Here is a 17,274-nt window from a genome sequence, read left to right as displayed (position 1 = left end):
TTCCTGGGAGCGCATTCTGATAAATATCATCAAAGGTAAGGGAATATTTACCATGTAATTTCTGGTTTCTGTTGATTCCAACATGGCGGCCAATTTGATTATTTTTTCTGAGCGCTGTCTCAGATTATTTGATGGTTTGCTTTTCCTGTAAATTTCTTTTGAAATCTGACACAGCGATTGCATTAAGAGGTATATCTATAATTCTATGTGTATTGTCATCTACAGTGGGGCAAAAAAGTATTTAGTCAGCCACCAATTGTGCAAGTTCTCCCACTTAAAAAGATGAGAGAGGCCTGTAATTGTCATCATAGGTTCACTTCAACTATGACAGACAAAATGAGTGTCTGACTAAATACGTTTTTGCTCCACTGTATATACAGTGCCTTGCAAAAGTATTCGCCCCTCTTGAACTTTGCGGCCTTTTGCCACATTACAGTTTTATATCTTTATGTTTGAAGCCTGAAATGTGGCAAAAGGTCGCAAAGTTCAAGGGGGCCGAATACTTTCGCAAGGCACTGTATATGTATATGTATGTATGTATGTATAATATATATATATATATATATATATATATATAATTAAATCACATTTACATAAGTATTCAGACCCTTTACTCAGTACTTTGTTGAAGCACCTTTGGCAGCGATAACAGCCTCAAGTCTTCTTAGGTATGACGCTACATGCTTGGCACACCTGTATTTGGGGAGTTTCTCCCATTCCTCTCTTCGCATCCTCTCAAGTTCTGTCAGGTTGGATATACAGCTATTTTCAGGTCTCTCCAGAGATGTTCAATCAGGTTCAAGTCCGAGCTCTGGCTGGGCCACTCAAGGACATTCAGAGACTTGTCTCGAAGCAACTCCTGCGTTTTCTTGGCTGTGTGCTTAGGGTTGTTGTCTTGTTAGAAGGTGAATCTCTGCTCCGGTCTGAGGTCCTGAGCACTCTAAAGCAGGTTTCCATCAAGGATCTTTCTGCATTTTGCTCTGTTCATCTTTCCCTCGATCCTGACTAGTCTCCCAGTCCCTGCTGCTGAAGAACATCCCCACAGCATGATGCTTCTCTAAAACAGGCTCTCTGCGGGCCCCGGACTGAGGCTTTCTCTAAAACAGGCTCACTGCGGGCCCTGGACTGGGGACCCTCGTTGCGGGCCCTGGACTGGGGACCCTCGTTGGAGGCTTCATGCCATGGATCATCACTGATGGGGGGAGACGTATAGGCAGCCTGGTGCATGGGGCTGCCACAGGGCCCACCAGGCTGGGGAGATAAACAGGAGGCCTGGTTCTGGGAGCACCAGAGACAAAGAGCGCTGAGCTGGCACAATCCGCCCTGGCTGGATGCCCACTCTATAGTGGCACTTGCGGTGAGCTGGCTCCGAGTGCACCGGGCTGTACATGCACACAGGATACACAGTGCGCTTTACCGCATAACACTGTGACTGCCCGGTCACTCGCTCCCTGCGGTAAGCATGGGGAGTTGGCTCAGGTCTATAACCTGACTCTGCCAATCTCCCCGCGTGCCCCCCCAAAAACCTTTTGGGGCTGCCTCTCGTGCCCGCTTCGATGACTTGCCTCCTCATAACGTCACCGCTCCTCCTTCGCTGCCTTTAATTCCTCCTTTGGACGGCGATATTCCCCGGGGTCTTTTATTGTCCAGGATTTCCTCCCATGTCCATGAGTCCCTATCTCCATGCTGCGGTGTGTAGTTCTGTCACGCCCGTCGGAAGAGGTGGACCAAAGCGCAGCGTGGTGAGCATACATTATACTTTTATTTAGAATGTCGCCAACAAAACTTTAAATAACAAACAAACGTGAAGCTACGTAGTGCTCACAGGCCACTGCACATAGACAACTACCCACAATCACAGGTGGGGAAAAAGGCCTGCCTAAGTATGCTCCCCAATCAGAGACAACGATAGACAGCTGCCTCTGATTGGGAACCACACTCGGCCAGAAACAAAGAAATAAAGAACATAGAAAGCCCACCCAAATCACACCCTGACCAAACAAACAGAGATAAGAAGGCTCTCTAAGATAAGGGCGTGACACTACTGTAGACCTTCATTGCAAAACATGTATTTTAATAAATTATTTGAATGTATTTCAGTTAGTTTTATCTAAATATTATAACATATAGATGTGCCAAATTATAAATGTTTCACTATTTTGTTTTTATAAAATACAATACACATGCCGAATAAAAACCTCATATAACTCAACTTCTGAAAAAGGTTTCAGGCCAGATATGCTGAAGTGGACTTGGCCCAAGTACCATTAGCTGGAACCCAAAGTAATATGATTCTCCGGACTTGGGAAGAGCTCAGCCCTCATGAAGTCCCCCCGAGTCCAAGTCAATGCCTGGTCCCCTAAGTATCAAACGTAATAGGCCGAACCCACCGTGTTGACTGTGAGGTCTCTTTCTTACAAATCACTCAAATTGATACAATTCCCTGGCCTAATCTAAATGACAGAGTGTTTCTGTTCTACACAGTTTTGCCAGAACGTTCTATAATGTTGCACCCATATGGTTGCACCCACTGAAAGCACCCTGGGCCAGATGTTTGAGGATGACTGAAAGTAATATAAACCTGTCATATGGAACTTGCTGTTGCAGTCATTGGTGGGTGAATATCCAGAGCCATTGCTTCCTAGGCTTCATTGGTGGATTTTTGGCCTATCACACAGCGGGAGGGACAAAGTTTAAGGAAATCGAACAGTTTTGACAGCAGCTGTCGAAGAACCAGATGGAGTAGATTTTTCTTGGAGGAGAGCAACCTAGCTAGCTTGCTAACTTTGGACACAACATGCGTTTATTGATCATATCTGGTACCGGTAGCTCTAAACCTAGCTAAATATATGGTCGAGACTAAATGCTTGCTTTCTGCCTCAACTGGTCGAGATGGTCTGTTAGCTTGTAGTAGCTAGGCTAATCTGCTGGCAAATTTCCATATTTTACTGATTCCAGTTTTGTTTCAGGTCTATAGCCTCTCTTCTCAGCTCATACTTTGCAGGCTAGTTAGGTAACTATAGCTGCATCTGTTGACCACATGTCAATACTCTGTATCTATACTATTGCCACTATTAGTGGCCAATTTACTTGACTCTCTGTAATGTTAACTGCAAAATAGGTTGCTTTTGCTCTCCATGGACCCTCCCAGGAAGTGAGTATTGCCTGCACCCCTACCAGACAGTTTTACACAGAGAAGAAGCGATGGAGACTGGGCAGAATAATTGGTCAAGGAGGCTTTGGATTGATCTACCTAGGTAGGTAACCAGACTAGTATGTCAATCCATCAAGTTATCACTGATTCTCAACCCCCCCCCTCCCTCCCTCCCTCCCTCCCTCCCTCCCTCCCTCCCTCCCCAACACAGACACAGACACACACACACACCCCTCTTTGAGTGACAAGAGTGGTGACCCCAATTTATGGAGCAAAACGCATGACCAGCAATCACAGATTTGTGTTTTGGGTGTAAACACATCACCAACAGAACACAAAAACTGGGGTACATCTGATTGCTTCGAAATTACTGTCATGTTTATCGCGTTTTATTTATCTCTGTGTTTATCTCTGTGTTTACCTGTTTTTCTTCGTCTCTCTCTCTCCCCTCTCTCTTTTGCTCTCCCCTTTTTCTATTACATCTCTCTCCCTCCTTTTCTCCATCTCTTACATTTTCTCTCTCTCCTTTCTTCCCTCTTTCCCTTCTGCTTCGCAGGAAGTGGACACACCTGTTGGGGAGGACTCTAATTTTCTGATTAAAGTGGTGAATACAGGAATGGCTGCTGGTCTTGTGTGAGTCAAGGCATTAACACCTATGTGTAGGCATTGGTCAGAGATACTTGAGAGATGTTGACAGTTTGACTTAACCACAATCATTTAATGTTAGGCTCTGTTGCTCTTTCACTTTGTATTTCTCTCTTGCTTGCTCTCCTCGCCGGGTTTTGTTGGATATGGAAAGTGACAACTGCTGGCTGTATATGCTTATAAAACAGCCTATAAGTTTTAGGGAGCACATGCAACAGCTTTCAGCATGTCTTTTTTTAAATATTGACTGCCTAGGCTATTTCCATATCTCCTCTTATTTGACCCTCTTATTTCATAGTGTCTGCAGGATTACCATGTGGATAGGCCTCTGTTTTCTGAGCTCAAGTTCCATCTGAGGGAAACAACCTGAGAACAGTGAGTATCAACAACTTCAGTCATTCGACGTAATGATGCAGCAGACATATGGTCAAGAATTCATAGCCTTTATCCCACATAGACTACACACTGTTTGGTTACAACAAAACCTGTTTTAGGCTACCTCTTATATGAGCAGCCAGGCCCAGTGCAGCAAGAGTGTACTTGGCTGATGAAGAGGCCATAGACATGAAGACTGCTGCCTGGTGTAATTAATAAGCCAAAGCAAACATGCACCTCAGTGGCAGTTAGCCCCATCCCTGCTTGTTTGAGTTCTAATTCATAGAGAGGGACCCAATCACACATAATGATGCCTGCTCCTCCACTGGGCCCCTGACCACCTGCCAGTCTGGTGGAGAGCCAGTCAGGCCTGCCACCACTCCAAGACAGGCCTCATGTTCACTGTGTGTGTGTCTGCCTGTCTGTCTGTTTTCACTCTGTCTGTCAGTGTGTTTTGTTTTGGCTATGATTAGAAGTGCATGCTTGTGTGTCTGGCTTAGACATACCTTTCCATATTTCCTCTGTCTGGTCATAGGTGTTTTGCGAACAGTTCGGACAGAGTCAACCTGAATCCACAGGAATTCAATTCACATCACTTCCCAATTTGTTGTATAACTTTTAAGACCGGTGGCTCAGTCCCCCTAGGATTGTATTTATGGCACTTGGCCATATCTGCTCAGCACTAGCATCATAAAATAAATTAACAAAGGTAAATAAAACGAAGGTAAATAATGAATGCAACAAGTAGTGAATAAAACAATAAGGCAAAGAGCAAATATGTACAGTGTTCTGTTTTTGAACTTTTTTGTGTGTCCACTATTCCTGTAGAAACAAATTGGTGCACACTTTGCACTTGTGAAAATACATTAAATATGTTGTAAATATTGAATGTATATGTAAGACCCAATACATGTTTGATTTTTGTCCCTTGTAATTCTTTCCTGCTGTTGTTTCAGTGCTGATGTTGAAGGTGAGCAAGAAGCTGGACTTCCTGCAAACTGGGGATCAGGACTAGCAGAACACAACAGAACCAACCAAATGGTGACAAGCTAAAGAAACACACAGTGCTACAGCTAGGATGTGTCCTGGTGAGACTCGTACTCTACTATCCTCTCCATCATCCATTGCTGCATATCACAAGGATTTCACCTACTGCTTGTCCTTCTACAGCTGGATGTCCTTGAGTATATCCATGACAACGAGTATGTCCATGCAGATGTAAAGAAGGCCAACCTAATGCTTGGTCACACAGACCCAAACAAGGTTAGCACTAGCGCTGTCTAAGTACAGTAGGCATGTGTATTGAAGGCATTTCTTGTAATGTGTACAAAACTTACATAGACAACCGTTTCAAGTTATCTTAATATTGAGCATTGTGTTAGGCTTCTACTTGTGAGTTATCTACACATACTGTCTGTTTATTATCTGTTATACATGTGTACCTGGCTGACAATGGCCTGTCTTACAGGTACAGCCCAGATGGAGTGCACAAGGAGAACAAGGAAAACCCAAAGAAGGGACACAACGGAACCGTAGAGTACACCAGCATTGATGCTCAAAATGGAGTCGGTAAAGAGTAATTTCATTGTTACGAACATTCAGTTTCAGGTGCCAAAAAAAAGCTATTGTGGTGTGAAAGGTTTCTGGGTAAACATACATGGATTTGTGGACAGTAGAGTTCTCTTGTATTGACTGTATGGCCAATGATCTTGCACGGATGTATCTTGCTGTGTACTAACTGCATTACTGCATCTTTCAGTTGGCGGAGTACGTGTTTATCAATGCATAATGTAAAGTGAAGCCCCCTTTGTCCCTTGCTTTAAAATCTCCCTCAATAGTTATCGGAAACACATTAGCTGGAAAATTGCATACATGGTCCTTTTTATTGGACATTGATTCTCCCTGGTCCACATTCCCCCAACACGGACTCCATTTAACAATTCCCTAATTAGCTAAAGTCATAACCTGCATTGTGTATTCATCCCCCATTAATTAAGGCTTTGATGTTTGGTTAGAGAGGGACTGGCCACTGATAACCTCTCGGCTTGCTCAGAGCAGAGGAAGGCGTTAAGGTTCGGTACACTGACCGAGTGTGGAAGGACTCCCTAATCGCCGTGCCACTGTTTCTATCGACGTTGTCGATATGGACCAAAACAGACAAGATGTTCTTGCAGCGATATTGATGAAGGCAAATATGTCCTTTTTAATATACTTTAGAGAGGTTGGTGGGGGGTATGCTGAACTTGTGTTTTTCTGTTGGATGTTCTCTGAATAAAAAGGTGGATGTTGAGCCCATGTATTGTAGTCATTGTTTTGCCTATATACATTCAACACATGCACACAGCCACAAAATAAAATAATACTCAGAAATTATATATATTTTTAATGTATTACTCTGTTTTTTTGGAAGAAAACATATTGCGGATGGTAAAACATTTTCAGTGTAAACTTAAATGGCTTAACCATATACTGTATAAATTATGTAGAATATATACTGGATAGCAGAAGAACATGGCATAAGCTTAGACAAATTTGCATAATTTAAGGAAATGAGCTTTTAAACTGAAAATGTTTTCTTGGCCCCATGGCAAAATGTGTAGAATTGCAGGAAATGAGTTTTAATGTGACAACATTTGGTCTCTCTAAAACCATGCCCACCGCCACCGCTGCTGAAAAAAACACTGATTGAACTTTACAGTTCCAGACATGTCCATATGTTGCCGGCAGAACTTACTTCAACATGTTCTCAGTTGTTCATCTATGGCTGTTCTCATTGTGTATTTGATGTAATACGAGTTTAGATAAGGAATGACGCTTAAATCACAGGACTGGTTCAAACACAGGTCTGTTCTTTTATATTGAAGTACACCCACTCACACCTAGGACAATTTGTTCTCGTGTCACATAAAAGCAGTTGCATATGGTCCTCATTCCAACCCTTCGGTCTAGCCTAAACAGTGGAAGCTGTTGTACAGGTGAATTATTCCTTTGCTTTTATGGCCCAGGGGTCATGAATCTTCTACAAACCAAAGTAGGTAGAGAGTATAAGATGAAAATAGGTGCTTATGCAGTGATCTTCTTCTAACCACTATTGACATTCATAAGTCCTTTTATATATCTAACTCTGTCATTAGGTCTACAGTACACAACTATTGGAATTGATCAATCAAGAGGCAATTTGGTAAAGTTTCCCATTTTTAACTACAGTTGATAAACGAACCACATTTTTTTTATTCCAGGCAGATAAATTGTGTATGATAGCTGCTCGTACTTGACCTCTATGTTGTAAGGCAGTTTCTGAGTGTCTTTGGGTCAAATGGCAATTGAAATGCATGCAGATTTTGACGAGGAGCAAGACTACTTTTTGCTCAAGACCCTGTCCTCCCATCTCACCTCTCATCAACCTCACCGGGTAGATGTTGATAGGTTGCCATGGCGAGGGTGGAAATTGAACACGGAATGATGCACCACTGAACTCTGAGCTAATTATCACCTATTGGAGCGGGATGCTTCGGAACACAGAAATTCCAACTGAGAGTGTGACACCATGCTTTAGGAAATCTGAATAACAGTAGGAGATGACAACCCACTACATTGTCACCTATCTCCTCTATGACAAGCCTGGAGTGTGTAGGGCTCTGAGGTTCACCTTCTAAACTGTGTGTGTTTGCTCGTTTGCATGCATGCACGCATTTATTGTGTCTGTGCCAGGGTTTCCGTTAGGAGGCTCTTGCCGGCCTTTGGCCCCCCAAAAAATGTATTAAAAGCCGATTAAATCAAACTTGCCAACCAAAATGACCGGGAGAAAATATCCATTGCGAGATAATGCCTTTTATTCATTGATGGAAATACCAGTTGAAGTAAATACATGTGACTCTCATGCTTATCGGGCGATAGGTTCATTTGCATAATTTAGTGGAATTAAATTGGCCTGTGTGTATTTTCATTCGTCACCATGTATCTTATTTATCCAACACAACTATTGCATGCAGAGCCTTTTTTTGCAAGAATTCTAAATGCCATCACATGTTAACAACAGTTTTGGTGCACGATTAAAAATACCTACTATTTGTATGTCTCAACTGGTAATTGAAGCGAGGCTCCCATTCACCATCCAAGTGCAGGCAATAGGCTATCATCTTGTCACCCATCACTTTATAATCAGAGCTGGAGGCAGTATGCATTTTGAAAACATACTTAATTGTTTGAAACCTGAATGTTTTATTTCATTTTAGGAGACATGTCTTACATTGCTTCAAAGTGGCCTATTGGCAAAATCCGACCATGGAAACGTGGAGGCAATTTTCTTATAAAGACTTCATAGGTGGCACTTGAGTTTCAAGTTTGAGGAAGTTTACAATTGATCATTTATCCTACCATTTCTACCGATCCTACCATTTCTACCGTTCACTGAACGGCTTCATTTCAATATTAATGTTTTCATTACTCAAAATCATTGTCATGTGATTAATCATAAAAAAATGGAATTAAAATGATAACAATGTAAATGTTAAAAGTCAACTAATGCAAGATCACCAGCCTCTGCCATATGGACACATTGATACACCGTGATACATTGGCAGCTAAAGAAATGAACGCATGGAACTCATAGCCTAAAGGCCAATGCAGTAGTGGGCCTATTGAGGGGGAGACTGTTGGAAAGATTTTTCAAATGCTCCCTCGACATTATCAGGACAGAGAAACCAGACCCATGCTTATTGCTCATGTGGAGCACTCCAAACAAAATACAATGAAAACATTGAGGATATCGTAAATTATGGTTATGAAATCAATCAATCAACTTGTTTCTCACAAGTGTAGCAGATTGTGAACTTTGCAAACAAAGTTTCCACTCCGATAATGAGAACGGTAAATTACTAATTAGTACATGTTTTACATAATCCCTGTCATTTGGTTACATTAATTTAACGGTATATTTACTCTGAAGTATGTAATGGGGAATCATAAAAAGAATAATCAAAGGGCAAACAATTCACACAATTAAAGGTGCAAGAATTGGCAGGAGAGAGCTGAGCCATTCTGGAGAGACTTGCCTATATCTTCGCCACACTTCTCCCCTTCTTGTCTCAACATTTTAAATTATACTCAAAACACATTATCTTCACACACATTTTAGATGCTTTTCACCGACAGCCGCAACTCAATAATCAACTAGGTCTATTGCCATGTTACCGATGTGAAATGGCTAGCTAGTTAGAGGGGTGCGTGCAATAGCATTTTAATTGGTGACGTCACTCGCTCTGAGACCTTGAAGTTGTTCCCCTTGCTCTGCAAGGGCTGTGGCTTTTGTGGAGCGATGGGTAATGATGCTTCGAGGGTGGCTGTTGTCGATGTGTGCAGAGGGTCCCTGGTTCGAGCCCAGGTAGGGGCGAGGAGAGGGATGGAAGCTATACTGTTACACATGCGTGCTGCCCATATTGAAGGCTTCCCAAGTAGGCATGAGTTTGTGATTGGAAACCATCCATTTTTTTCTAATGATCCTCGATTCCTCTGTGGCTAAGTCATGCTTTCTGGTGAAGTATTTTAAATGATTTTATTTAATTCTGTGTAGGCAGGAGTAATTATATAATTATGGCACATGTATTTTCATTTACTTCCCTATTTGACCCACTGCTAAGCTATTTCTCCCCTGTTCTGTTGGTTTTCATATCATCTTTATTTTGTTGTCCAGAAGCCAAAGGCACAATCCTAGTCATATTAGCAGCCCATCCTAGGTTTTGCGTCTTTAGATTCCCCCTCTTTCTACATTTCTGACAGAGATTTTCATGTCTGTCACATAAGGAACCACTATCAGGTGCGCAGTTTAGAATGGTGTTTTCCCATGTGTAGTGTTTAGAATGGTGTTTTCCCATGTGTAGTGTTTAGAATGGCGTTTTCCCATGTGTAGTGTTTAGAATGGTGTTTTCCCATGTGTAGTGTTTAGAATGGTGTTTTCCCATGTGTAGTGTTTAGAATGGCGTTTTCCCATGTCTAGTGTTTAGAATGGCGTTTTCCCATGTGTAGTGTTTAGAATGGTGTTTTCCCATGTGTAGTGTTTAGAATGGTGTTTTCCCATGTGTAGTGTTTAGAATGGCGTTTTCCCATGTGTAGTGTTTAGAATGGCATTTTCCCATGTGTAGTGTTTAGAATGGTGTTTTCCCATGTGTAGTGTTTAGAATGGTGTTTTCCCATGTGTAGTGTTTAGAATGGTGTTTTCCCATGTGTAGTGTTTAGAATGGTGTTTTCCCATGTGTAGTGTTTAGAATGGTGTTTTCCCATGTGTAGTGTTTAGAATGGTGTTTTCCCATGTGTAGTGTTTAGAATGGTGTTTTCCCATGTGTAGTGTTTAGAATGGTGTTTTCCCATGTGTAGTGTTTAGAATGGCGTTTTCCCATGTGTAGTGTTTAGAATGGCGTTTTCCCATGTGTAGTGTTTGGAATGGCGTTTTCCCATGTGTAGCGTTTAGAATGGCGTTTTCCCATGTGTAGCGTTTAGAATGGCGTTTTCCCATGTGTAGCGTTTAGAATGGCGTTTTCCCATGTGTAGCATTTAGAATGCCGTATTCCCATGTGTAGCGGTTAGAATGGCGTATTCCCATGTGTAGCGTTTAGAATGGCGTATTCCCATGTGTAGCGGTTAGAATGGCGTATTCCCATGTGTAGTGTTTAGAATGGCGTATTCCCATGTGTAGTGTTTAGAATGGCGTTTTCCCATGTGTAGTGTTTAGAATGGTGTTTTCTTGCAAATTGCATTTTGGCAAATGTTTGTTTTATTGGCTGCTTCGTTACATGAGTTGTGTGTTCTGTTTAAATGCATTACCATAATCTTAATGTGATTTCTGTCATTCTGATCACGGTGGGTGGACTCTTATGCACCCAATGCATATTTGTCCGGTACATTTCTGAAATGGCAGGTAATTGAAAATCTTCCTGGCCACATTGTCCGGGCGTCACATTTTCCTAACTGAAAAACCATGGTCTGTGCATCTATTGTGTGTGTGCGTGTGCGTGTGCGAGAGCTGTGTGTATCATGCCCCCCCCCCCCTCATTAGGGAAAGATGCATAAATACACTACCAAACAGCAAAGTGAATGCCATTGTGAACAGGGACAATATGTCCAAAGAACTCACACAGGCAGGCTTATATTTATAATTGTTCATCTATTATGTGGCTTTTGGAGTTGGAGCAGTTTGAGTGCTGTTGTCACTGGCTCTCAGTATCAATGAGGCTTTATATAATTGTTTACAACAATGGCTTGATTAGATGTGGCAGCAACAAATATACTTGAATGCTGACCTATGCACTTAAGTACTTTAACATCTTGCACTCTTAAGATAATGCATCCAATTAATAATTTAAACAATCGGTTTAATCACAGAAATGAAGGCAACAGAAGCGGCAGCAGTGGCAACAACCAACCAACATCTGACTACAACCAACAACACCAACCAACTAACAACCAACACCTGCAATGTCCGTCTCAATGCTAGCCAGTAGTGCTGGCCTGCTGGGTGCTGCTGCCTGGAGGACACTCTTGTAGCACTGGCTGGGATCAATGCTATCCATGGATCTGGCTCAAGATTTCTTCCTCTGATGAAGCCAGTCGATAGGTAATTTCTCCAGAGATGCGAGGCCGTTACAGTATTGAGTTGCTAAAACTCCCCGGGCTCGACCCCTCACATGGACTCATTTCAGACATATTGATGAACTCAACACAGTTTTTCATAAAGACACTGGCTCAGTGCAGGGTTTGTCCACTTCTTCATTCAAACTAGATGGAAGGCATTGTTTACAATGACGTCCAGAGATTAATGTCTAGCCTAGCCATCAGTATTTAGATGACTCCCCAGTGCACAGCACCCAGAATATTCCAGTGAGTGCAGGTTGTCTTTCTTTAAGTATATGGGTTTTGAACCCCGCACCCAAATACTTTTTGTTGCTACAAACATTTGAGCTGAGCACACAAATTTCTCTTCCTATGTCTGCAGAGCAGGACATAGATCAAAGAAAATCTAAAGACTAACACCAGCTGCAAAACAAAACACGCCTCTGTCATAACCTCTCTTTTTCATATTGTGTTTTTTCCTTTGAACACATCCTGTCAATTAAAGCTGTTTTTATCCTCCTAGACCAGGTTCTGATCTTCTACTACCTCTCGACCCTCTCTTTTTGGCTCTCTCTCTCCCCCTCTCAGAAGCTCCATCTAGACGTGGGAACCTGGAGGTGTTGGGCTTCTGTTTGCTCCACTGGCTGTGTTGGGCGCTGCCCTGGGAGGCCAAGACCAGGTACTAAGCAAACACTCTCTCCTCTCTCTGGTTCCTTCTCCTCAATCTCCCTATTAAACCATTGTTTCCCCTCTCTCCCTCTGTATTTCATGCCTGTTTTTCTCTCTCTTTCTAGACTCATGTGTAATCTACCTGGCTCGGTGCAGCAGCTGTCTGTGGGTGGAGCTTCCACATGTGAGTGAGAAGGCCTACAGTGGCTTGCGAAACTATTCACCCACCTTGGCATTTTTCCTACTTTGTTGCCTTACAACCTGGAATAAAATATACATTTTTTGTGGGTCTGTACCATTTGATTTACACAACATGCCTACCACTTTGAATATGCAAAATATTTTGTATTGTGAAACAAACAAGAAATAAGACTAAAAAACAGAACTTGAGCGTGCATAACTATTCAACCCCCTCATGGTCTAAACTTTGTAGAGACACTTTTTCCAGCAATTACAGCTGCAAGTCTCTTGGGGCATGTCTCTATAAGCTTGGCACTTCAAGCCACTGGGATTTCTGCCCATTCTTCAAGGCAAAACTGCTCCAGCTCCTTCAAGTTGGATGGGTTCCGCTGGTGTACAGAAATCTTTAAGTCATACCACAGAATCTCAATTGGATTGAGGTCTGGGCCATTCCAAGACATTTAAATATTTCTGCATAAACCACTTGAGTGTTGCTTTAACAGTATGCTTAGAGTCAGTATCCTGCTGGAAGGTGAACCTCTGTCCCAGTTTCAAATCTCTGGAAGACTGAAACAGGTTTACCTCAACAATTTCCCTGTATTTAGCGCCATCCATCATTCTATCAATTCTGTCCAGTTTCCCAGTCCCTGCCGTTGGAAAACATCTCCACAGCTTGATGCTGCCACCACCATGCTTCACTGGGGATGGTCTTCTCGGGGTGATGAGAGGTGTTGGTTTTGCGCCAGACATAGCATTATCCTTGATGGACAAAAAGCTCAATTTCAGTCTCATCGGACCAGAGTACCTTCTTCCATATGTTTGGGGAGTCTCTCACATGCCTTTTGGCGAACACCAAACATGATTGCTTATTCCTTTATGGCCACTCTCCCATAAAGCCCAGCTCTGTGGAGTGTACAGCTTAAAGTGGTCCTATGGACAGACACTCCAATCTCTGCTGTGGAGCATTGAAGCTCCTTCGGGTTTATCTTTGGTACTTTGTTTCCTCTCTGATTAAGGCCCTCCTTGCCTGGTCTGTGAGTTTTGGTGGGCGGCCCTCTCTTGACAGGTTTGTTGTGGTGCCATATTCTTTAAATGTTTAAATAATGGATTTAATGGTGCTCCGTGGGATGTTAAAAGTTCTGGATTATTTTTTATAACCCAACTCTGATCGGTACTTCTCCACAACTTTGTCCCTGACCTGTTTGGAGAGCTCCTGGGTCTTCATGGTGCCGCTTGCTTGGTGGTGCCCCTTGCTTAGTGGTGCTGCAGACTCTTGGGCCTTTCAGAACAGGCGTAAATATACTGAGATCATGTGACAGATCATGTGACACTTAGATTGCACACAGGTAGACTTTAGTTAACTAATTATGTGACTTCTGAAGGTAATTGGTTGCACCAGATCTTATTTAAGGGCTTCAAAGCAAAGGGGGTGAATAAATATACACGCACCACTTTCAGTGCCCCCCCCTCCCCAGTTTCCCAGGTGTCAGTGAAACACTTGATCAATCTTTCAAAACCCCATCCTATGAATCCAATCCTACAACTCCAGGATCCATCCCAGAGAGACTCGGGTGTTCTGTTGTCTGTTATCTCTGGTCCTGTAAAGAGAGGTCACGTCTCAATGAGGTGACGTCTCTGTGTGATGTGATATGGTGGTAACTGTCTGACTGAGCTGATTCTCTGCAACTCCTCCAGAGGCAGGGCCCGGCTGGCCACCACAGATAAGGCTCAGGACATGCATCAACCCTATTATATAGTGTGATACACACTCACCACCTTGTGTGTACACTCGAGGTAGCGGGATGTGTTACAGTAAGAGGTGAAAGTCATCAGATTGTTTCTGTGTACTGAAACACACATCACCAGGGGTGTGTCTGTGTAATTGGTAGCTATAGCCCTTGTTTATCAAAAATCTATGATAAGAGACACTGAGTGGGACTGTGAAGCATATTGTTAATTTTTCTCTTTCTCTCTCCTCTTCCCCACTCCCTCTCAGATGAGTTGACCAGGTTCATGCTCCATGTCAAAGTTCTGGGGTATAAGCAACGTGTTACGCCCTGGTCAAAATTGATTATGTTTATATTCATTTATTTGGTCTTTGAGTGTTTCATGGGTGATTGTTCCTGTCTCTGTGTTTAGTTTCACTAGATAGGCTGTATAGTTTTTTCACGTTTCCGTCTGTTGTTTTTGTACATTTCAGTATTTTCATGTCAGGTCATTTTCCATCATTAAACATGAGTAACCACCACGCTGCATTTTGGTCCGCTCCTCCTTCAACAGAAGAATTCCATTACACAACGTACAGATTACCAGAAGCTGAGAAAGCTGCTGTCCGAGGGGGGACAGAGAGCAAGCAGAGGCCAGAGAAGGCTGGACCGGTCTGGGCTACGAGGATATGCGTCACAGAGTTTCTCCACCAGAGGGTCTGATGGCCCAGCCACGGGCAAGGTGAGAGAATCTGAGAGATTACCTAAACACTTGCATTGAAGTTGTTCATGTATCAATCATTCACATGCATATCCAGATCTACCCCCAAATGTAAGTGGTCTATGGCTTACTAAAAGTTAGAAAATCAGGTCGCAAACATACCCGCATGAAGTAATGTATCAGGACCTAACATACATGTATGTATGTATGTATGTATGTATGTATGTATGTATGTATGTATGTATGTATGTATGTATGTATGTGTGTGTGTGTGTGTGTGTGTATTTAAAGGCCTACCTTCAAGGCACAGTCATCTTAGTGTATGTATTTCAAGGCACAGTCATCTTAGTGTATGTATTTCAAGCCCTACCTTCAAGGCACAGTCCTCTTAGTGTATGTATTTCAAGCCCTACCTTCAAGGCACAGTCATCTTAGTGTATGTATTTCAAGCCCTACCTTCAAGGCACAGTCATCTTAGTGTATGTATTTCAAGCCCTACCTTCAAGGCACAGTCATCTTAGTGTATGTATTTCAAGCCCTACCTTCAAGGCACAGTCATCTTAGTGTATGTAAACTTCTGACCCACTGGAATTGTAATACATTGAATTATAAGTGAAATAATCTGTCTGTAAACATTTGTTGGAAAAATTGCTTGTGTCATGCACAAAGTAGATTTGCCAAAACTATAGTTTGTTAAACAAGAAATTTGTGGAGTGGTTGAAAAACAAGTTTTAATGACTCCAATCTCAGTGTATGTAAACTTCCGACTTCAACTGTGTATACTGTATATAGTCCAGTCTGACGACTGAACTTTGACTCTGGACACATACTCACTGACTGGTACGTACAGTGGGGCAACAAAAATACTTAGTCAGCCACCAATTGTGCAAGTTCGCTCTCTTAAAAAGATGAGAGGCCTGTACTTTTCATCATAGGTACACTTCACCTATGACAGACAAAATGAGAAAAGTAATCCAGAAAATCACATTGTAGGATTTTTAATGAATTTATTTGCAAATTATGGTAGAAAATGAGTATTTGGTCAATAACAAAAGTTTATCTCAATACTTTGTTATATACCCTTTATTGGCAATGACAGAGGTCAAACATTTTCTGTAAATCTTCACAAGGTTTTCACACACTGATGCTGGTATTTTGGTATTCTCCCTCCAAAGATTTTCTATGGGGTTGAGATCTGGAGACTGGCTAGGCCACTCCAGGACCTTGAAATGCTTCTTACGAAGCCACTCCTTCGTTGCCCGGTCGGAGTGTTTGGGATCATTGTCATGCTGAAAGACCCAGCCACGTTTCATCTTCAATGCCCTTGCTGATGGAAGGAGGTTTTCACTCAAAATCTCACGATTCATGGCCTCATTCATTCTTTCCTTTACACGGATCAGTCGTCCTGGTCCCTTTGCAGAAAAACAGCCCCAAAGCATGATGTTTCCACCCCCATGCTTCACAGTAGGTATGGTGTTCTTTTGGATGCAACTCAGCATTCTTTGTCCTCCAAACACGATGAGTTGAGTTTTTACCAAAAAGTTATATTTTTTCATCTGACCATATGACATTCTCCCAATCTTCTTCTGGATCATCCAAATGCGCTCTAGCAAACTTCAGACGAGTTTGTACATGTACTGGCTTAAACAGGGGAACACGTCTGGCACTGCAGGATTTGAGTCTTTGGCGGCGTAGTGTGTTACTGATGGTAGGCTTTGTTACTTTGGTCCCAGCTCTCTGCAGGTCATTCACTAGGTCCCCCCGTGTGGTTCTGGGATTTTTGCTCACCGTTCTTGTGATCATTTTGACCCCACGGGGTGAGATCTTGCGTGGAGCCCCAGATCGAGGGAGATTATCAGTGGTCTTGTATGTCTTCCATTTCCTAATAATTGCTCCCACAGTTGATTTCTTCAAACCAAGCTGCTTACCTATTGCAGATTCAGTCTTCCCAGCCTGGTGCAGGTCTACAATTTTGTTTCTGGTGTCCTTTGAAAGCTCTTTGGTCTTGGCCATAGTGGAGTTTGGAGTGTGACTGTTTGAGGTTGTGAACAGGTGTCTTTAATACTGATAACAAGTTCAAACAGGTGCCATTAATACAGGTAACAAGTGGAGGATAGAGGAGCCTCTTAAAGAAGTTACATGTCTGTGAAAGCCAGAAATCTTGCTCGTTTGTAGGTGAACCAATACTTATTTTCCACCATAATTTGCAAATAAATTCA

General features: G+C 42.5%; 1 long non-coding RNA gene across 1 annotated transcript; it reads left to right on the top strand.

Moving 5' to 3' along the window:
• The first annotated feature begins 3,206 nt into the window (after nucleotides 1-3,206).
• On the top strand, nucleotides 3,207-5,243 carry LOC135511641 (uncharacterized). The gene is made up of 4 exons (XR_010451284.1): nucleotides 3,207-3,257; nucleotides 3,711-3,787; nucleotides 4,098-4,174; nucleotides 5,131-5,243. It is a non-coding gene; the product is annotated as an uncharacterized LOC135511641 (long non-coding RNA).
• Nucleotides 5,244-17,274: the final 12,031 nt, after the last annotated feature.

Source organism: Oncorhynchus masou, chromosome 24 (assembly GCF_036934945.1).
Source record: "Oncorhynchus masou masou isolate Uvic2021 chromosome 24, UVic_Omas_1.1, whole genome shotgun sequence".
In the NCBI taxonomy this organism is placed as follows: Eukaryota; Metazoa; Chordata; class Actinopteri; order Salmoniformes; family Salmonidae; genus Oncorhynchus; species Oncorhynchus masou.
The sequence above is the reverse complement of the archived record's forward strand: the minus strand, read 5'-3'. Positions and strand labels throughout refer to the sequence as shown.